General features: G+C 42.5%; 1 long non-coding RNA gene across 1 annotated transcript; it reads left to right on the top strand.

Annotated features, from left to right (window-relative positions):
* The first annotated feature begins 2,056 nt into the window (after positions 1-2,056).
* Positions 2,057-5,459, top strand: LOC125386208. The gene is made up of 2 exons (XR_007226175.1): positions 2,057-3,823; positions 3,918-5,459. It is a non-coding gene; the product is annotated as an uncharacterized LOC125386208 (long non-coding RNA).
* The last annotated feature ends 13,177 nt before the right edge of the window (positions 5,460-18,636 follow it).

The raw sequence follows: 18,636 nt of genomic DNA, 5'->3' as shown, positions 1-18,636 counted from the left end.
ATGGAATGAATAATACTGTCCGTTCAAGGACTGTACAAGATTTGCACCGAGTAACCAAGAATCTCGTATCAGATTCGATGTGACATTTTCTGTAGTATTGCGACATATTCGTAAACTCGGCTCGATCCTAGAACCATGGGTTTTCGATTTTTTTTTCTTTTTTCTTTTTGTTTCTTTGCTACATCTAACATATGTTATCGTTATTATCCATAGCTGTCGTTTTGTAATATTTTATCGGACGTAGCGTGGCTCGTATCGCCGCGTTATTCGGAGCCGTATCACGAGTCGCAGAAATTTCGTGAAATATCTACGACAATCGCGTGATCGTAGATGGGTAAAAATTGGAATAAGCGTTTCCGGTGTTAACGGAAAATCGAGTGCGTTCGGTTCCAATGGTATAAGTTCGTATAAAAGTGAATGCGTAAGGAGAATGGCGCGACACCTTCGGTGACAATAAAAACGCGTCCATCCATGGGAAAGAAAAATCTCGGCATCTCGGAGCGCCCATGTGCGCCATCGGGCGAACTGGTTGCGCGAAGTTTTTTGGTCGGCTCGAAAAATAGATAAAAATGTGCAAATAAACGCCGGTCGTGGCTCAGGGACAACCGGTTGCCATCTTGCTTTCTTATATAAGTCCCTCCTTGGTCTTAAAGACGTTCCATCGCCGTGCACTCGCTAACATTTGACTTACCTTCGCCTCTGCCTCCCTCCACCTTCCTCTTTCTCTCTTTTCGTTCCTCTCGCATCCTTCTCGTCCGTCTCGCTTTCCCCCGCTTTCTCTTTCTTTTCCTTCCCTCTCCGTCTCTCGTGCAACCGTGCGTCTATAGTCGATCGTTTTTCCCTCTTGCCTTCGTCTTTCTCTTCTTTCTCCTCTCTTCGCTCTCTCTCTCTCTCTCTCTCTCTTCTCTCTTCTACTCTTTCCTCTTTCGCGTTTCCTCCTTTCTTCTCGCTTCCATGCCCTTCTTCTCGACGTTTCTCTCGATCGAACAGCACACGATATACCATGTATACGTACGTGATTTCTTTCTCCGCTTTGTTTCGTCTTTTGTATCGTCAACTTGTACATACGTTAATTTCAATTTCTTTTCTACCGCTAAGAATCTCTTCGTCCTATGCGATACGAGACTGCTCGATATCCAGATTAGTCGTAGCCCCGTTACTTACAACGAACAAAGAGTTCCATCTTCCGTATTTCGATATTATTTCGCTCGATCCAACCTTTTATTTAATCGTACACGGAATAGAATGTACGCGTGTCGCGTAAAAGATTTATACAATAATTAGCAGTTTTTTAAATGTCTCTCGCGACCGTTGATCTCAGATCAGACGGCTAATGACTCCATTTTTCCCGTTCTTTTCCTTCCGCCGACCTATCGTCCGAGCACGTATCGAGCGATTTTCTCCGTTCCCAAGGCTCGAACGATCCCAAGCGAGGTAATAGATTAACGAACCGAGTCTACTCGAATCTTCTTTATTAATAGATATTTCATAGAAAGAGTTTCTGCATCTCTCTCTCTCTCTCTCTGTCTCTTTGTCTCTCTGCCTATTCGGTTTTTTCCCCTCGGTTCTTCTCGCCGGTAGAAACAAGCGATCTCTCCTTCTTTCACAACGTTTCTATTTTTCTTTGCCGATTTGCCTGAAAGCATATACAATGCATAACTTCCCTCTCTTCTTATACTCTTATTCCGTTCGTTATTTTCGTCTCTTTTTCTATCACAATGCACTCCCACCTTCTCTTTCCACCAACGATTTTCTCTGTTCCTTTATCTTCGACCTCTTCCACCTCTTCCACCTCTTTGCTCCTCGTAGCCTTCTCTGCTCCTCTCTTTCATCCCGTTTCTCCCCTTTCTCTCTCGTCTCCGAGCCACCGGATCTCAACTCGGTTACATTTTCAAATATACTTGTCCCATCCACCGTTCTCCTTTTTTCGTTTTTCTTTTTACCTTTTACCGGTCCGACTACGATCCTTCGTTTCTTCGTTTTTCCAGTCGTTGCAGTGCGGAGACACGCGATCGCCGCTCGCTGCGCCACGAATTACGTATATATCAGTCGATCATATATCTACGTTTTAGCAACGATTCGACCAACGATTAGACGGATCAAATTATTCGTTCGATCGTAGCTTCAACCTTTAACGATGGTTTTTAAGCCTCTCTTCGTTTGATCGATCCTATCGTCTCGCGTTGGGGTAAGGATCCGTCGTCGATTTTACCGTCAGTATAAGAATTAATTATTTCGTCATAGATAGGACAAAACGTGACCACGCGGAATAAAATTCAACGTAGTTGCGATACTTTGAATCGGCGTGAAGATCACTGGCAAGAGTGGCGACGACGACGACGACGACAACGACAACGACAACGACAACGACAACGACGACGAAGTTAGGATAAGCAAGATAAGGAGATTGAGGAAGGGTGAACGAACGCGTGATACAATAAAACGTGTCTTGACGATTGCATCGTTCGATCGCACTCGCACGACGGATATTTTCCAAGACGCGCGTCGTATTCCGACTTGTTTCGTTACGTTCGCGCCAAATTACAAATATTTACTGTTATACAACCTGTGAATACGGTTTCGAGAATTTATCGTTGGAGACTGACAAGTTGTACGTTGAAATTGTCGATCGAGTTCTATCTCGCCTAAATTTGTCGACTCGTCCGACGTACTTCCGACCACCGAAACAATTCTACGTGTATGTGTCGTATAGTATACAGTATAGAGTATACAGTATACAGTATACAGTATACAGTATACAGTATACAGGACGTTTCACGCAACCGGGACAAGCCGTAACGTTGAAACGATGGACGAAGTAAGGTTTCGTTAGAGAAATTAAACAAATATATGCGTAATAATAGATGAAACGCGTTACGTGGTGCGCGTGTCTCTTCTGAAATTGGAGACGCTTCGAAGATTTCGAGATCGTCTCTATCTATTTTAACGAAGCTGTACGTTTTGTCGTTTTCTGCGGCAGAAAGGCATCGGGATACAAGACGATCGGCGGACAAGACGTATCGGATAACTAGTTCGATCGGATAATAGGAGCTCGATAATTCAGCCTTGCTTCGCCGATTTCTAATATACCTCTATACGCGTATCTTCGCGCGCAAGGTACGAGCCTGATATTCATCCGCTTCATTCGCAACACCCTGTATGACCGCGAGTCAGGTCGTAACGCAAGAAATCCCTCGATCCAACGTTTCCGTGGACCGGCGATCAGCGGTGTGGGCCGCTCGGTACTTAAGTTTAAGTTAAAGGGGGCCCGAGACTCGTTTCTGGTTTCTGACCGTTCTACTCGGGACCCTCGCCTCCTCGCCAGAGATCTACCTGCGACGCAGGGGGCTGATCCGTCCGCGAGATATTTTTCATCGCTCTAGGTTACGGGGTAAGTTACCGTGGTTGGCAACACTTGACTCCACGGTGCAAGGTTACGGTAGGCGGACTCTGTCTCCTCCTGCTCCTCCTGCTCCTCCTGTCCCTCCTCTCTTTTTCTCTCGTCTCTCATCGTACAGAAAATATACCCATAAACTGTGGCCGTGCATGTGTACACCGGGCATTTGGAGTTACACCCACGTGTATTTTACGTGCTCGCACACAGGCGCGCGCGCTCGCGCTCGCGCACGATTCCAGCGCACAAAGAAGCACGCGAACCGGGTGCAACGCGTGAAAGAGGAGGACAGGGTGCGAACGGGTCGGACAGAGAAGAGGAGACCGGTCGAGGAGGATGAAAGCGTGTTGTGAAAGGAACATCGAGTCGGAGTTTCGCCGGGGGAACGGGTGAAAGACGAAAGAGAGAAGAGGACGGAAACGCGGAGAGGTGGGCGAGGATGAGAGATGGCTGACGAGGAGGATGGCTTGATAAGTTGTGGGAAAGAGAAGGAGGGGGAGTAAATAAGGAGAGTCGGTTGTAGGGAGTCGTGGGACGTGCGAGAGGGAAGAAAAAGAGGGATAATGGTAAAAAAAGGAGAAGAGGAGAGGGGAAGAGTAAAAGGAAAAAGTCAAAGGGTAAATGAGCCGAGAGGCTGAAGAAGGAGGAAGGGATCGTGGAAAGGAGCAACGGAGAATAGAAAGGGAAAGGGTGAGTAGGAAAGGGAGTAAATAAGGAAGCCATAGGGGAATGGAAATGGGGAAGGAAGCGGAATGCGTGTTGGGTCTGCGTGCGCGCTTATTCCCGTAGGAATACAAATACTCGCTATTTAACGCTTCGATTCTCATCGTGCGCGACACAAAATTTGTGGATTTTAACGCGTTCTAACGCTTATTTCGTATCTCTTATGGGCCGTTTTATCTCGTTACGCATATTCGTTGACGCGTACGACGTAAATTCGGAATTATCGTAATCGGGGAAAGAAACGGCGATAAAGAGCCGAGTAAAGTGTCGAGCTATACGGGCGAACGATACGAGATAAAGTAAAGGACACGAGGCGGAAAATAAAAGGAAAAAATTGACAACGCGAGAAAGCAGAAGGTAAAGCGGAGAGAAGCGTAGGAAACAAGAGGGGAAAAAAGAAAGCAGCGAGAGGAAGAGAAGCTTCTGCGCAGCATACGTGCAAGTTAAACATACGGGAGACACTTGTCGGTGAAAAATGTGGATTTATCAGCGGTGCTTGTAAAGCGCGACAAGAAAAACGTTTTCGCTTCTGACACTGGGACAGCTAGGTTTTTGCGCGTCTCAGAAAACAATGTCGCGCTTTGGCGTCGATGCCATTAAGAGTTTAACCCCGTTTAACCGACTTTAACGATCAACGGCCACCTATTTAATTTTCCGCGTGCTACGCCTACTCCGCCGAAGAAAGCCGTACTTGAATTTTTTGATCGAAGATGGATTTTGGATACTTGGAACGATATTAAGCGATGCGAAGACACGCCTGTTCCAGGCTTTTATACGATCGACCGACGCGCAAGTTATTCGAGAGACGCGATTACACGCCTTCGCTGAATACGCGATAAAAACAATCGATGTAACGGCGTACGGACAGACTAGACGATAAATCCAGCTAAAAGTCATTAAGATTCCAATAGAAACCAAGTTCGGAGACACGGCAGCGGTTAGAAAAAATCAAGAGAAGCGAATGCCGCGGTAACGGCGATTGCTAAGCGACTGGTTTATGCGTATGTATGAGGCTCGAGCAGCGGACTCGAACGTTTACCATGCGACTCTGATAACCCAGGCCCGCCGTTGATAATGAGCTTCGTCGAGGAGTATCGATCGAACGGTCACGACTCACGTTATATTGTGCAATTCGTATGATAAATACCTCGGTGAAAAAATAAACCACGGATTTCGGCGAATTACGCCGTTTTTGCCAATCTAACTCTTTTATTTAATTATTATTCCGATCTGCGCGTAATGCTTTTTACTCGTTGATCTTAGGTTTTTTGTTTTAACGAAATCGATAGACGTAACACCGAAGATCGTGGCGACGAAAAAGAAAAAAAGAAAAGAAAGAAAAGCATTCTATGCGTAAATAACGCTACTTATACTTATACGAATACGCTCGATACGATTACGATTAGAGATTAGACGCAAACTTACAATTGAAAAAGCGAGCAGCGTTGTATTCGCTGTTCATTTCGGCGAAGAGGGAGTAAAAAATTTCGTGGCAATTTATCAGAATTAGTTGTGGGACGAGCAGAGTCTTTTTATGGCTTACCATAATTCACCTCTTTGCGCGACATTGGAGCGTGTGCGCGCTCTTTCGGAAAAAACAAAGCTTACGTAGTACGCGAGTACAACGAGGACGAAGCCAGAACGCGGGTGCGATGCACTCGACAAGGACAACTCGTGTTTTCATAAACTCCGTTAATGAAACACATGCGCGTAAAATGTTCCCCCTCCTCGTCCACGTTTTTTCCCTTCCTTCTACGCTCCACACTCTACTATTTCCAATTCAACGTGGCTCGAGAAAGCTAACAATAGCCTGACTAAATCGTCTCGGTATTTATTAGCGAATATCCGAAGAATTCTAATTCGATTCGCTGAATTCGCCTGTGTATAGACCTTGTCGTTTAGTGAAAACATCGAAAGTGCCGTTAATCAGACCGAAAAATAACGATGTTGCGAAGAAAGTAAAACGAAAGGACACGGCGATGCGGTTGAAATTTACTTTTCCACGGGTTACTTCGATCGCGACGTATACGGCGTTCTTTCGGCAAAAATTATCCTCCTTTCGACCGATTATTTTTCTTTTTTCTTATTAAAATCTGCCTCAGCCGCGATATAATTTAAGATTCTTACCGAGTAAGAACGAATGCAACGACAACCGTCGTACGATAGGAGTTAAGTCAACAGATACGCTTTTGTCCACGATAAAAGCTTCTTATCATCCGCGTCTGAGTTCGTGTTCCCCTTCGTTACAATGACAATGAGAGGAGCGCTAACAGGAATAGAATAAATGTGGCGGTAAAAAGGTGAGTGGCGTCGAGTTTTATTCGTTCGTTCTCTTCGCGACATAATAAGGAGATAATGAAGCTTAACGTATTAAACAACGCGCGATAAGACAGAGAGACGATAACGGTATATCGATAACAGAATCTCTCGGAGAGCAGTTATAAATTAGCGGTTGTAAATTAGTTTCAACGGTAAGAAAATGAAATTTTTATTTCGGACGACGATGTATCGGGTTTTATCGTTTTTTTTCTATAGGATTAGAATCTTTACAAAAGCGTGCTCGTATTTACGGATACAAATATCACGTGCTACAGCTAAAAATAAAAGTAGCGCCGATGAAAGTAAATCTCTAACGATTCATCGGACTTTTAGTTCTTTGCCTACGTTAACGTTATTTCTTTCTCCGAAATACATCGAGTAATATACGATGTAAATGAATGTACATATCCCGTCTTTCTTTTTATCGTAAGATTGTTCTGATATATTTATTCGTTTTAGGAATTATATTTTACTTTTGTAATTTGAACGATCATATTGAAATAATAGTTAACGTTTCGAAGATAAAGCTATAATTTGTCGCTGACAAACCGTTGATAAGGAATTATAACAAGGGAAACTCGTCAAAGTAATTATTTACATTTATGCAGGAACGAGATTTCTCGTCTTGTCCTCGGTTCGACGCTTTTAAGAATACATTCCGAGTGTTTCGTATATTATCTTATTCAGATATTTGTTAAATCTCTTCGAGTCATACATGTTATTACATTTTATTCGAGGATTCTTGTTATCGCGTTGTCTAAAGATTTCCATAGACGATGCATCGTTCGAGGATCGCTGTAAACCTACGTTATTTCGTATCTCTTGCGAGAATTTAATTTCACATTTATCGACCAAAGGGTCAAAACCTTGTTTCGTTTTATTCGTTCACCGTTTGCCTTTTAGAATCACGATACGAAATAGTTTCGTTTAATCGTTTCGCGTAAAAAGACGAATAACGATTATCGATTATTTAGCGAACACGACCGGAAAAACGGAAACACCCTGTAGAGCGAACGGAGACTCGATGCGTTAGCGGAAAACACGGTTGAATCGGAAAGACGACGGCGTGGCACCGCGCGCTGAAAATACGACACCCTTCTTCGCTCTTCTTCGTGGCTTTCATTGACCCGCCAAGGACTCGTTCGGTACCTTGCTTTTGTTGTATGTAAATTAACAGCCGAGAGACGCGAGAATACGAAAGGAGACGCAAAGACGACGCACGCGTCTTTCTCGGCGCTGTGCCCGCCGTTTCTTGTCCGCTCGTGCCAACTCAGTAACAGTAACAAACCCGATTGTACAAATTCTTCCAGTCGTCCGATTCCTGCTTTCACCATATTTTATGTTCACGCTTTATTCTTCTCGTATATCAGCCAAACGAATGGTTACACCTGTACACACCTACACCCGTGCGATTTAATTAGTTCTTTCACCTGCGCCGCGAACGATATAAAAGCCTGGAAATATGTTGGACGTGTCGCAGGTGTGGACGCCTATATATTTGAAAGGTAATCGGCAATAGTCTGTTCTGAAACACAGCTAAACGTAAGTAGTTTACATGTACTCATAGATATAGAGTATTTATACATATATATATGTATATGTAACGTAAAATTACACTCGCATTTATCGCATATACATACGTATATATATATATATATATATTGTATATTTAATAACGTATAATTTTTATATTGCATTTTTCGGTTTCACGTTTCGATTTTGTGGTCGAAGGAAATTCAACTTTGCGTTTCTCAAGTAGGGATACGTAGACACGACCTCGACCATGTTTCAAAATTATATGCTGTGCCGGTGGCATCGTAATTACGACTTGCAACGGTAACGAGCGTCAACGTTGTGAAAGCGACTAATCGAAATTGCGGTTAATGACCAAACCAGTTGATCAATTAACTTCGTCGCTACTATATCATTCGTCTACGTCATGTACAAATACTTCTATTCGTCTTGTCCGCCTCTATAAGTGTAGAATTTTATGGTTTCACCGTTCCTTCGTTTCTGACAATACGTCCGCCCTTTTCCCGTGGATCCAGCAAATAGAAACCTAAAGATCGATCTTTTGCCGTTTTCCTGTTAATACCCGCAGAAGCTCGTAAAAGTATAGTAACGAAATATCGAACGCGACTTTGTAATTTCGATTCTCTGGAACCTTAAATTAACTTTCCATGTTGTAAATAACAGGTGGTGAAAAAAGAAAAGGTGTTCGCGTATATTCGTGGCTCGGTTAAAACTTGCACTTTCGCGCACCTGAATTTCGTACAGCAAATTGCAATTTAGCCTCGTATTTATTGCACTTTCTCCTTCCTTTCGGCATAATTAATTTTTTTCTTTTTTTTTTTTTTTTTTACACGATTATTAAGATTATTTAAGACGTTTAAAGTTACCATGTTACTTAATCGCGTGCACGTATTTCCGTGCCTATTAACAAGTATTATGGTTCTCCTTCTTCTTTTTATACGGTTCTGTGCCATTTAATTGAGAATTTCATCCGATCGAAAGGGCCATTAGCAGCTATTCCAGAGGAGAATTATTCGCCTAACTCCCATCGCTTCGTTTCTGCGTCCCAAAAATCAAGCAAGGACCAAAGACGTATCATATTACCGACATCGAACGCGTCTAACAAAGTACTTATACTCGTACGTATGTGGATTCAGCGACCATAGCGACCGTTTGAACCGAAGCTACGCATAGGTTCACAGTCGCGAAGGGATTAACAGTCCACGACGAAGTTATTTACAATTAACTAAACGAAGTTTCAAGCTGCACAGCTGGCGGCTGGTGACGATGGTTTAAAAATTACCGACCGGCTCCAGGCCACGGCCCGCGCCAAAGCAAAGCAAGGCGCGATATGGCAAGGCAAGGCAACGCGACGCGACGCGTGCTTGTCTTTTTACGAATGATTCGATGCCGCGTAACGGCTGCAACGACGCTTTCTGACGAATAGAGATGCTCGTTGTAACGGAGCTTTAAAAGCGGCAGTTAAAAGAATCTTCGGCGAGATATAGTCTACGTCGTAGTGGCGACCGCGTAGCTACGCGTAGGTAGGTGGATGCGATACGTATCTGTACCGATCCGAGGTTCAGGGTGAGCCTCGCTCGCATCATCTTTCGCTTCTTCACCAGAAAATTAACCTTTCGATCGTCACCGCTCTGCGATCGACCAACGACCCACGACTCTCCTCCCAACTCTTCGAATTGGCAATTTCTCGTAAAAAATAAAAATAAAAAGCGGACGAAGAAATTACAGGAGCGCAGGAACGTACCAGTCGCGCACGAGTTAATTGAGTAATTGAGATAAATATATTGGGCAACGTTTGCCGCTGAGATGACTTTTACCTGATTCCTTGGTCGATGCTGTAAATGTCAGCAACGTTCAGCCGCGTGTTCGTGGTAATTTTTAAAGCAGCCTCTTTTTGCTAGCTACGCGATGAGCGATCGATCGAACGTCTGATTTTAGAGAAACGGTACGGTTGCGAAAGATTTCCTTGTTTAAAGTAACCAGACGCGTTAGATACGATTTGCGCGTTAATGCTAATATTTTTCACTTTGCAATTTTTCCCCGAATATCCAATCTAAAGGATCGTTCGGCCATTTCCTTTGAATTATATTTTCCCATCCGACTAGTTGAGTTATAACAAATACGCGCGTGCGTGGCGTATATGATACGTATAAATATTTTTACATCGTTGATCGTTTGAGACGTCGTGTTCGATTAATCCTCTGGCGCATAACGTTACGATTTTAATTACAAAATTGCCAACGTTTTAACCGTTGAAATTAATTGCCGAGATAACTTATATTAGTCGAACTTAATCCTCCAAATAACCAAGATAAATACTATACTATAGTCCATTTTTCATTTAATAACGTTTCATTTCGCATATGGGCAGTAACGTAAAACGAGTGAAAGTTGTTGCAAACGACGGTGGGCAGACCGAGCACGGGCAACAGTTAAAAGCTACCATAAACGGAGATGACATTCCTCTTTACTATGGTAATTTATTCCTTTCATTTTCCATAAATAATCTTTCTTTCCACATCCGAAGATCTCGATTCTTTTCATATGTAAACGAACGCGTTTCCTAATCGTTACGCTGTTTTGCCCGTTTCTCACTCTCGTACGATTAAATTCTAAGATGGTTGACGTTAAATAAACACGTTAGATATATATATATATATATATATATATATATATATATATATATATATGCTACGTGTAATTAATGAAGCGTATAATAATAAAATATAATCAAGGAACCACATAGTCTGTGGAGGAAGATACACGTCAGAAAATACAGAGACGTTGATAGCGTCGTTTGCTAGTAAAGCGCCATGTGGTTTCGTATAGCGTGATACGTACAGAGGAAACATGCGTACAGGTAGGAATTTTCGATGTATTTTTCACCGTGCCGTCGATTTATATCGACGAACGTATTCTTTGCGCGACAAAGTATTTCTCGACAAGTATACTTTACGTTATTTGTTTAATCAAAACGTATTAAAGCCGGCGTCTTCCTTGAGAATTATCTTCCATTACACGTGGATTGGCCATTTGCCGTACAATTCGTCATTGTCAGTTTCCAAGGAACAAATTGTTTACGGATAATTTTGAACGTTTGAAAATATTGCCTTATCGAGATTACGCGGCGCGCGTGAAACACGCACGCGCAAAGTACGAAAGATGTATCGGCGGACGTGATCGAGTAGCCTGTCAGCGTGCATCGTAATTGCACGCACCGAGATTTCTATTTGTCTCGCCGGACGATCTCTGTGCTCATGGTCTGTGCCGTAAAATCGTTACACGTACGAGTCGATAAGTTCGATTTCGCCGTTGCCGAATTTTCGACGAGACTAGGAAACGACGTTTTATATCCAGCCTAAAACCTCTACCGCGACGAGTTTCGCTAGTTTAGACATTGCTGGAAAAATTCGCTCTTCGATCATACCTTTTCGATTAACGTTCGAATTAACCGATTAACGCTCTGAATAATACAGAACGGAGGAAAAATTCGTATGCCATCGAAAGATATATAACGCGAAAGTTAAAAATATCGGTTTAAAACAATATCGGTAAATCATGGCGGGAAATCGCGCCGAAGTCGGGAATACGGTAATTTCCGGTAGTAACTCAGCGCGGACGCGAAAAGTCATTGAAAATAAACGGAAATTACAGTCCGTACGTTCTCTATCCGTCTGTATGCAAGGTAAGGTCTCGAAAATACAAGCGAACGTTGTACGTTCGCTTGGCTGGTAGCTGAAGTCACCGGTTTGAAGCCTGAATGGCAGACGTTCGGCCGTATTTTATCCTCTCTTGTTGCTTCTTCGGCTTCACTGCCATTTCCAGCCGGCTCTCTATAACGTTTCATTATTACGGGCCGGCCACGCTGTCCGTGATTTATCTCGAGGCATACGTTTTCTTCAGAAAAGAAAGATCAAACGGCGCTACGAGTCTTCTTCGCGAGGATCTCCCTCGCGAGATAAATCGGTGGAATCTTTGCGATCGAGCGGCGCGACGAGTCTAAGGACGCGATAAAACCATGAAAATACTTTCGAAAATGTCTGTTGGCGACACCGTTACGTAAGATCAGTGTCATGCTGTATTCGTCGTTAGGGGGCCGTGTAAAATCAGAGTAGAACGAGCGATCGATGGAACGATCAGCGACGGCGGAACAGAAGAAAGTCGATCGATATAAGTGGCGCAGCTTTCGAAAGCGAAAGTCCTCGTTGCTCGTAGCTCTTTCATATACAGTCGTGTATGTAAGTACGCGTTCAAGCGCGATAAAAACATTGAGCAACCGGATGCCGGATGCCGCAGCCCTGGCCACGAAAATCGGGCGGCCTCTTCTCGGCCTCCTGCCCGAGGCCTTGAAGAGTTTCAAGCACTCGTACTCGGTTCTATTTTCAAGTGTGCCCATTGCCGGAGCCTCGCGCGAACTCTCCGCTCTCTACCGAACGAATTTTTCGATGTTACGGATTTTCCGTGTGAAAAAAGGACCAGTTTTACGATTCTACGTCGAATTATCACCGCGAATAAACTTATTATCATCGGTATTACCGTAGCTCGCGTTTCTTTCTCCTTCAACGAGTCGTACGAACGACGCGTTAAGCTTACCATGTAATTATTATTATTATACGTTAACACGCATCGCCACATGTGACTTTGACTGTACGATATTTATCTATCGGCATAATCGATTTTCCTACGCTTAACCTGGTTCGTCCGTCGACGAAACAAGACATTCCGAATTGATTATCGATCGATAATGGTTGGTAATCGGCCAATCGCGGCTAGTACGAGAGTAGGACGTTATCGAGGTCGAAAAATACAAGAGTCGAAACCATCGTATCGAGGGTTGACGCGCGAGGTCAAGAGGGATCAAAAGAAACGCTGTGCAAGCATTTGAACACGCGGCTGACATCGGAACAACGAATTAATTAAACAATTAAATTTACCGCGCGATTATAAGGAACAATTAAGGTCGTACATCGAAGCGGAAACTGGTGTTCCCTCCGTTGTTCGGTCCAACTATCGTCGGGGTGACGTTTACAAGCTTAACTGGACGGTTACCAGTTTTTAGAACGAGCGTTTTTAGAATGGGGCTTCGCGTAAAGAGCCGAGCATCCAACCGATTAAAGTTCGGGATAGAGTTTAATTGGACGACCGGGAGAGGCAGAAGCGCGGCAACGAGCTGCTAATTAAGCAATTATCGTCACAGCCGATGCTACTTCCATTATCGCATCCGTCGGAAAATCGACCGATATCGTACAGTTTGCTCGAACCGATTCGTTGGGTACACCGTTGGTCCATCGTTGGTTATATAGTTTCATTTACGTATACGATCTTTTCGCAACGAGATTAGCGGGTGATCTAATAGTTAGAAACAGTTTGATTCGATAATTTAGTTCTTTCGATGCAAATTTATCGTTGAATTCTATACCGTTTTGTAATATACACGGTATACGCGATTCGAGTAATTTGTCTTTACTTGGTGATTCAAAGGAGAGTAAAATACAGCAAAGCGAATATATTTAATAATAACGAATTGGTGGAGTTGCGGCGTTGATGGTATTACAAGATAACAAGGTAACGAGTTTTGCTAATCGTTATTATGCCGACCTATTTTCCTATAGAGGCGCATGAACGTCCATTGTATCGCATGATAGCTCGACCGCTTTATTTTAATACCGGCTACCACACCACGTGTTCATCGATCGATTTGGTGCAATGGAATTACGAGATTTACGAATTAACCGCCATTCTACTCTCTACTTGAGAAATTCTACTTGAGAAATCGCTGAAACGAAATTAATCGTTATTTCCCATTTTGTAACATTGAGAAAATTGTATTTGGCATGCCGTGTTTACCGGTGTTTTGCTCTATATCGTGTTGACACACGTGATCTATCAAGTATAACGAGCGATATCGAATTTCAAGACAACCTCGATACGGTTTGTCTTGAAAGCCGATACTATTGGATTCAGGTAGAAGAAATGAAACGTCGTTTTCTCAAATAAAATTATAGCCACGCGTACTTTCTTCGAATTTCTTCTCCTTGATTTTTCGATTATACGTGGAAATTATGTACATTTAGCGGAAATAATTCCGCGTATTTCTCCATCGATCGATCAACCTTGTTTTCTCAAATTGATAAGAGACAAATTTCAGATCGAGCGTACGTGGTTGAAAAATAAAAATCTATTATCGATATTTCGAACATTTGGATGAAACGAAAGTATCGGATTTACTACTATCCGATGGTGGAGGGTGCAGAGAGGGAGCGGTGGACGCGGAGCCTGATAAATTTGGCAACCACTGGATTATCGTAGGTTGTTCGAAGCGAAGTGGAAGACGCAAGAAGGCAAGAAGGCAAGGAGCTCCTTCCGAACAATATGCCAGATTAAAATGGAAAGTTGCGCGAGATTTCTGCCGTTACAATTGAAAGTGGCCACTTACCGCTTACGGAGCGACTTTCAATGTAATCTCGTCGGTGCAGCAGAAGACACGTTTGCAGTTCGCGAAAGTCGAGCGACGTTTATGTCGACGAGACAGGATTGCTACTCGTGTTTACGTGGTTACAGCCACGAAACGAGACGTCGTAACTGGTTGTGTTCCACTGAAAGCAGAAACTGGGTGGCAGGCCGTGGTTTGCAAGAGGAATTCTCTTTGATTTCCATAGACCGAAACGAGATAGAAGTTTGCGAGGAAATAGATTTGTATCGCTTGATCGTTTGCTACGTATCTTTCTCGTTACTCTATCTGATAAAACGATATCTGATCGATTATTAGATTGCTTCGTGAATTTAAATGTCGCCATTGTCCATTTCCTTCGATGCAAAGAAAAATATCCGAAATGAAAATTTACAAATTATCGTCCGACCGATTGGATCAAAAATTACTACTACGTGTTATTATCGTTCGAAATCAGGGGAAACGTCGTAACTTACGTTATAATTGCTATATAGATTACGCAGGCGTTTATGCAAATGCATGTTTTTATGCAAGGTACACGAATAAGGAATTTAGGAATTTTGCGTATCGTATTGCGTATTTTCTGCATACGTACGTTTATATGTTATCTCGCATATATTTTGCATATTTCGATATACATCGTATCCGCATAAACAACCGCAGACTAATTATTACAATTGCGGTGCGAGCGCACGATATTGCGATCGTATTACCGCGTGAGTGCAGGACCGAATGAAACGAGTCAGTGAATTTCAAGAAGCCGCTTCGTTTCGTCATAATCGTAACACTTTCATCGTTCCATTTATTTATAATTCTCGCATGTGTAAATAATCGTGCACCGATTCGCAGATTCGAGCTCGATAATCGAGAAATCGAAAGGACGACGCGGAAACATGGAGAAAAAAGCGCGTGGCGTGTCCGGCGAAACAGTTATTATATCTCGCGTTTCTAATCGAGAAAACGAACGATCATAATTTTTTAGAACGCATAGATTATCTTGGTTTCTTAACGCGATTGCCTAGTTTCTCGAAACTAAACAGATTTTCTTTTTCTCGTGAACGAAATCGTGTACGTAAATCGACGAGCTTCGAGACGAGTGGAAATTTCGGAAATTCGGAATGCGCGATTTATATAGAGCGTTATGAAGAAATGTTTTCTTCTCTGGAGGAAATTTTAAGTATGGCTAAACGGCGGGAGAACCATTCCGATTCAAAAGACGATAGAACAGCTGGACGGTTCTAATCTGCACAAGCGACGGAAAAGGACAAAAGAGGATCGGCGAGTCGACGAATCGCTGTTTATCGCGATTAGCTATCCACGCACGGTAAATATTTTTAGAATGCGGAACAGGGAAACCAGGTGGCCAAGGTCAAAATGGGGAGAGGAGAGGTTGGAACGCGGGCTCGCGGTGCCGCCTCACGACCGATACCTTTTGGAGAACGATCAAGAAACGTCCCCGGCCACGTCGAACGATCGAACGCGGGGACTGACTTTTATTATGTTGGCTATGTCGCCTGGCATGGCCTCGCCTTAATCCCCACCGCTTACACGCTCTTCCGGGGTCTGGCTGACCCCGCTCGTAAAGCGGATTTAATTCACCCTTTGTCCCTGTGGTTTTTGCTGCAGTGTTTCCGCTGTTGCGCGTTTTCCTTTTTTTCTTTTTTCTCGTATTTTTCTTAGTCCGCGTGGATGCGATCGGAGTTGTTTTCTAGGAAAAGGATCGTTTCTACGGTAGAATTAGACTGAAATTTCTTTCGAAAGCACGATAGAGAAAGTTTAACAAGAATGTACAGCGAATCACCGAGTGACTTAATAAGAACTAGCCTGCCGACACAATTATATTTTTAAATGAAACTGCTACTCTAGCTTACGCAATAAGTTGTTTTCCCTTATTGTTCTGCATACAGCTACTTGATAAAATCACACGCGTATAAACCTGTAATAACGAGGTGGATTAGCGACTCGGAATTTATCACGTCTCGTAAATATACATTTTCAATAGAAAAATATCATTCTGTTTCATAAAAACTGTAAATTAAGGCAAACATATGCGAGCGAAAGGTACAAGTTGCATCATTCTAGTTACCTCGTTCTATCCTATTCTGGTATACATTTTCCTACTCATCTTTAATCGGAAAGGAAATTATCACAATCCGTCTTGGCTTCCACGGAATTCACCGAGTCACTCCAAGTGTTTCATAGTATTTTCTGCTTTAGGTGCAAACGAATCGAGAGACAATGTCGAGTACTGTCCGTTTTTTAGATAGCCATTTATAGTAGCTATAACCATTCGTACAATAATGTAGTACAATGTACGTAATACGTACAGTACCATAGAAAGAAACGCAAGGAAATCTTAACGTAATATAATACTTGGTATGATGTTAAATTATTAACGTAATTATTAGTATCTTTTTTTACGGAGTCAATCTAGAATGGAAAAATTATTGAGATTTCCACGTTAAATCGTATTGTAAGCTTAAATCACCGCTACGACGTTGGGAATTAATTTTTTCTATCGCGTATACACTTGAGATATCGACAAGTTGTGATCGATGTAATAACGTTGTACCGTGACGACGTAATTATAATACTTTTGATATAAATTTAAATTCTACCTTGGAAACGTTGAATAGCAATTGGAAAGCGTCAATGCGAAAGATACGTTTACGCAATTTGTGTAATCGTTTCTACGTATTAAATGTACTCGAGCAGCGCCGAGTGTTGAAACAGTTATCGCTTGTAATTATTACGATATTATTGTAACTTGAAATTTTATCAAAGTTCTCGGCGATAAAACAAGATGCTTACGCCTCGGATACATCAGCCAGAAAAACAAAAAGAATAGCAACTAAAACCTGTACGATTAGCAAATTCTAATTCTCTTGGAATATTTTAATTTTCTTTACGTACGTCTTAAGCGTATACAGGGTATGTGTAAATGTAGCGGTCGAACGATTTTAGACGTAATATTTGGAAATGCGAAACGTTCGAATCGTACAGGCAAATTGACGACACGAAGCCAGGTCCGAATTAAGGATGCTCGGAATAAAAGGAAAATGGCGAAGATGAGGGAGCACTGGGGCGAGACGCGCGTGCAATTTTCCCGCGTGCGCACCAGTACACGCAGAAGGAAAACCCTCGGCCTGTTGGTCTAAATGCAGAGGTCTGTTGTCCGTAAGGAAATTATTTTATTTGAAACGATCGGCCGTAGAATTATATGCGAGCGAAGCGGAGCCAGGTCTAAACGCAGCCAAAACAAAACGAGCAATCGTGACTCCCGATTTGCGAATTCTCGGTCTCTACGATGATGCTGCCGAGGGAATGAGCGACTTTTACCTCTCATTGTCTTTGGCCGATCGCCAAGAATCTTGGGAATCTTCCGTGGCTCGTGTAAACTCGTCCACCGAGCGCTGCGAATACATTTTCCATGTCAGCAGAGAATCCCGACTTTTCCATCTAGGTAATTGTAAACGTTGTATAGTTACTCGCTGGAAATCGCGTCTGTTGAATCGTAAGGCAATTTTGAGCATTGTTGCGCATTCGCCGTTTATTCTTGCCACGTTACGCTTGAAATTAGAATCTTAATGGAGTTTGGAAATTCCATCGCGTCGAAGCAATTACGGAATGAATTATCAGTAGTAGAAAACGATTCTATGCTTTTCCGAATGAAATAATATTCTTTAGCGATTCTTTACCGTAGAATTACGTTGCTATTTAACGAAACAAACGTGTTTAATTGGTAAAAGAAGTTGCTGAAACGGTGTCTCGGTATTAAAAATTTATCCATTTATTTAAATATTCCATTCTCTTACTTCAAGAATCTTCTCCTCGCTTGTCATATCCTCTTGTGTACACGTTTATTTAGCTGTTCATTTACCTACTTCTCCGACATTGTCAATTTCATCCTACCCATTCGTTCGTTCATCTACCAGTATCTACGTATTTAAGCTTTTTATCTATTTATTTGTTTAACAGTTGGCTGCGTGTTTTAAAGGAAAGTACCTGCGCATAGAAATTATAAACACCACATGTTGCACGATTGTACGAAAATACACATTTCGCTATTTTATTCGAAGATATTCCGTTGGTAGCATTTTGCCTCGTAAAAGATAAGTTTTATGATTTTGGAATCGATCGTAAAATATGGAAAACGTTGTTAATGCGTAGCCAACAAACGCTAGTCTTTAAAAAAACACGTTAATTTTTAATATCG

The sequence above is a fragment of the Bombus terrestris genome, chromosome 13 (assembly GCF_910591885.1).
Source record: "Bombus terrestris chromosome 13, iyBomTerr1.2, whole genome shotgun sequence".
Classification (NCBI taxonomy): domain Eukaryota; kingdom Metazoa; phylum Arthropoda; class Insecta; order Hymenoptera; family Apidae; genus Bombus; species Bombus terrestris.
Note: the sequence above shows the minus strand (reverse complement) of the source record. Positions and strands in the feature narration are given on the sequence as shown.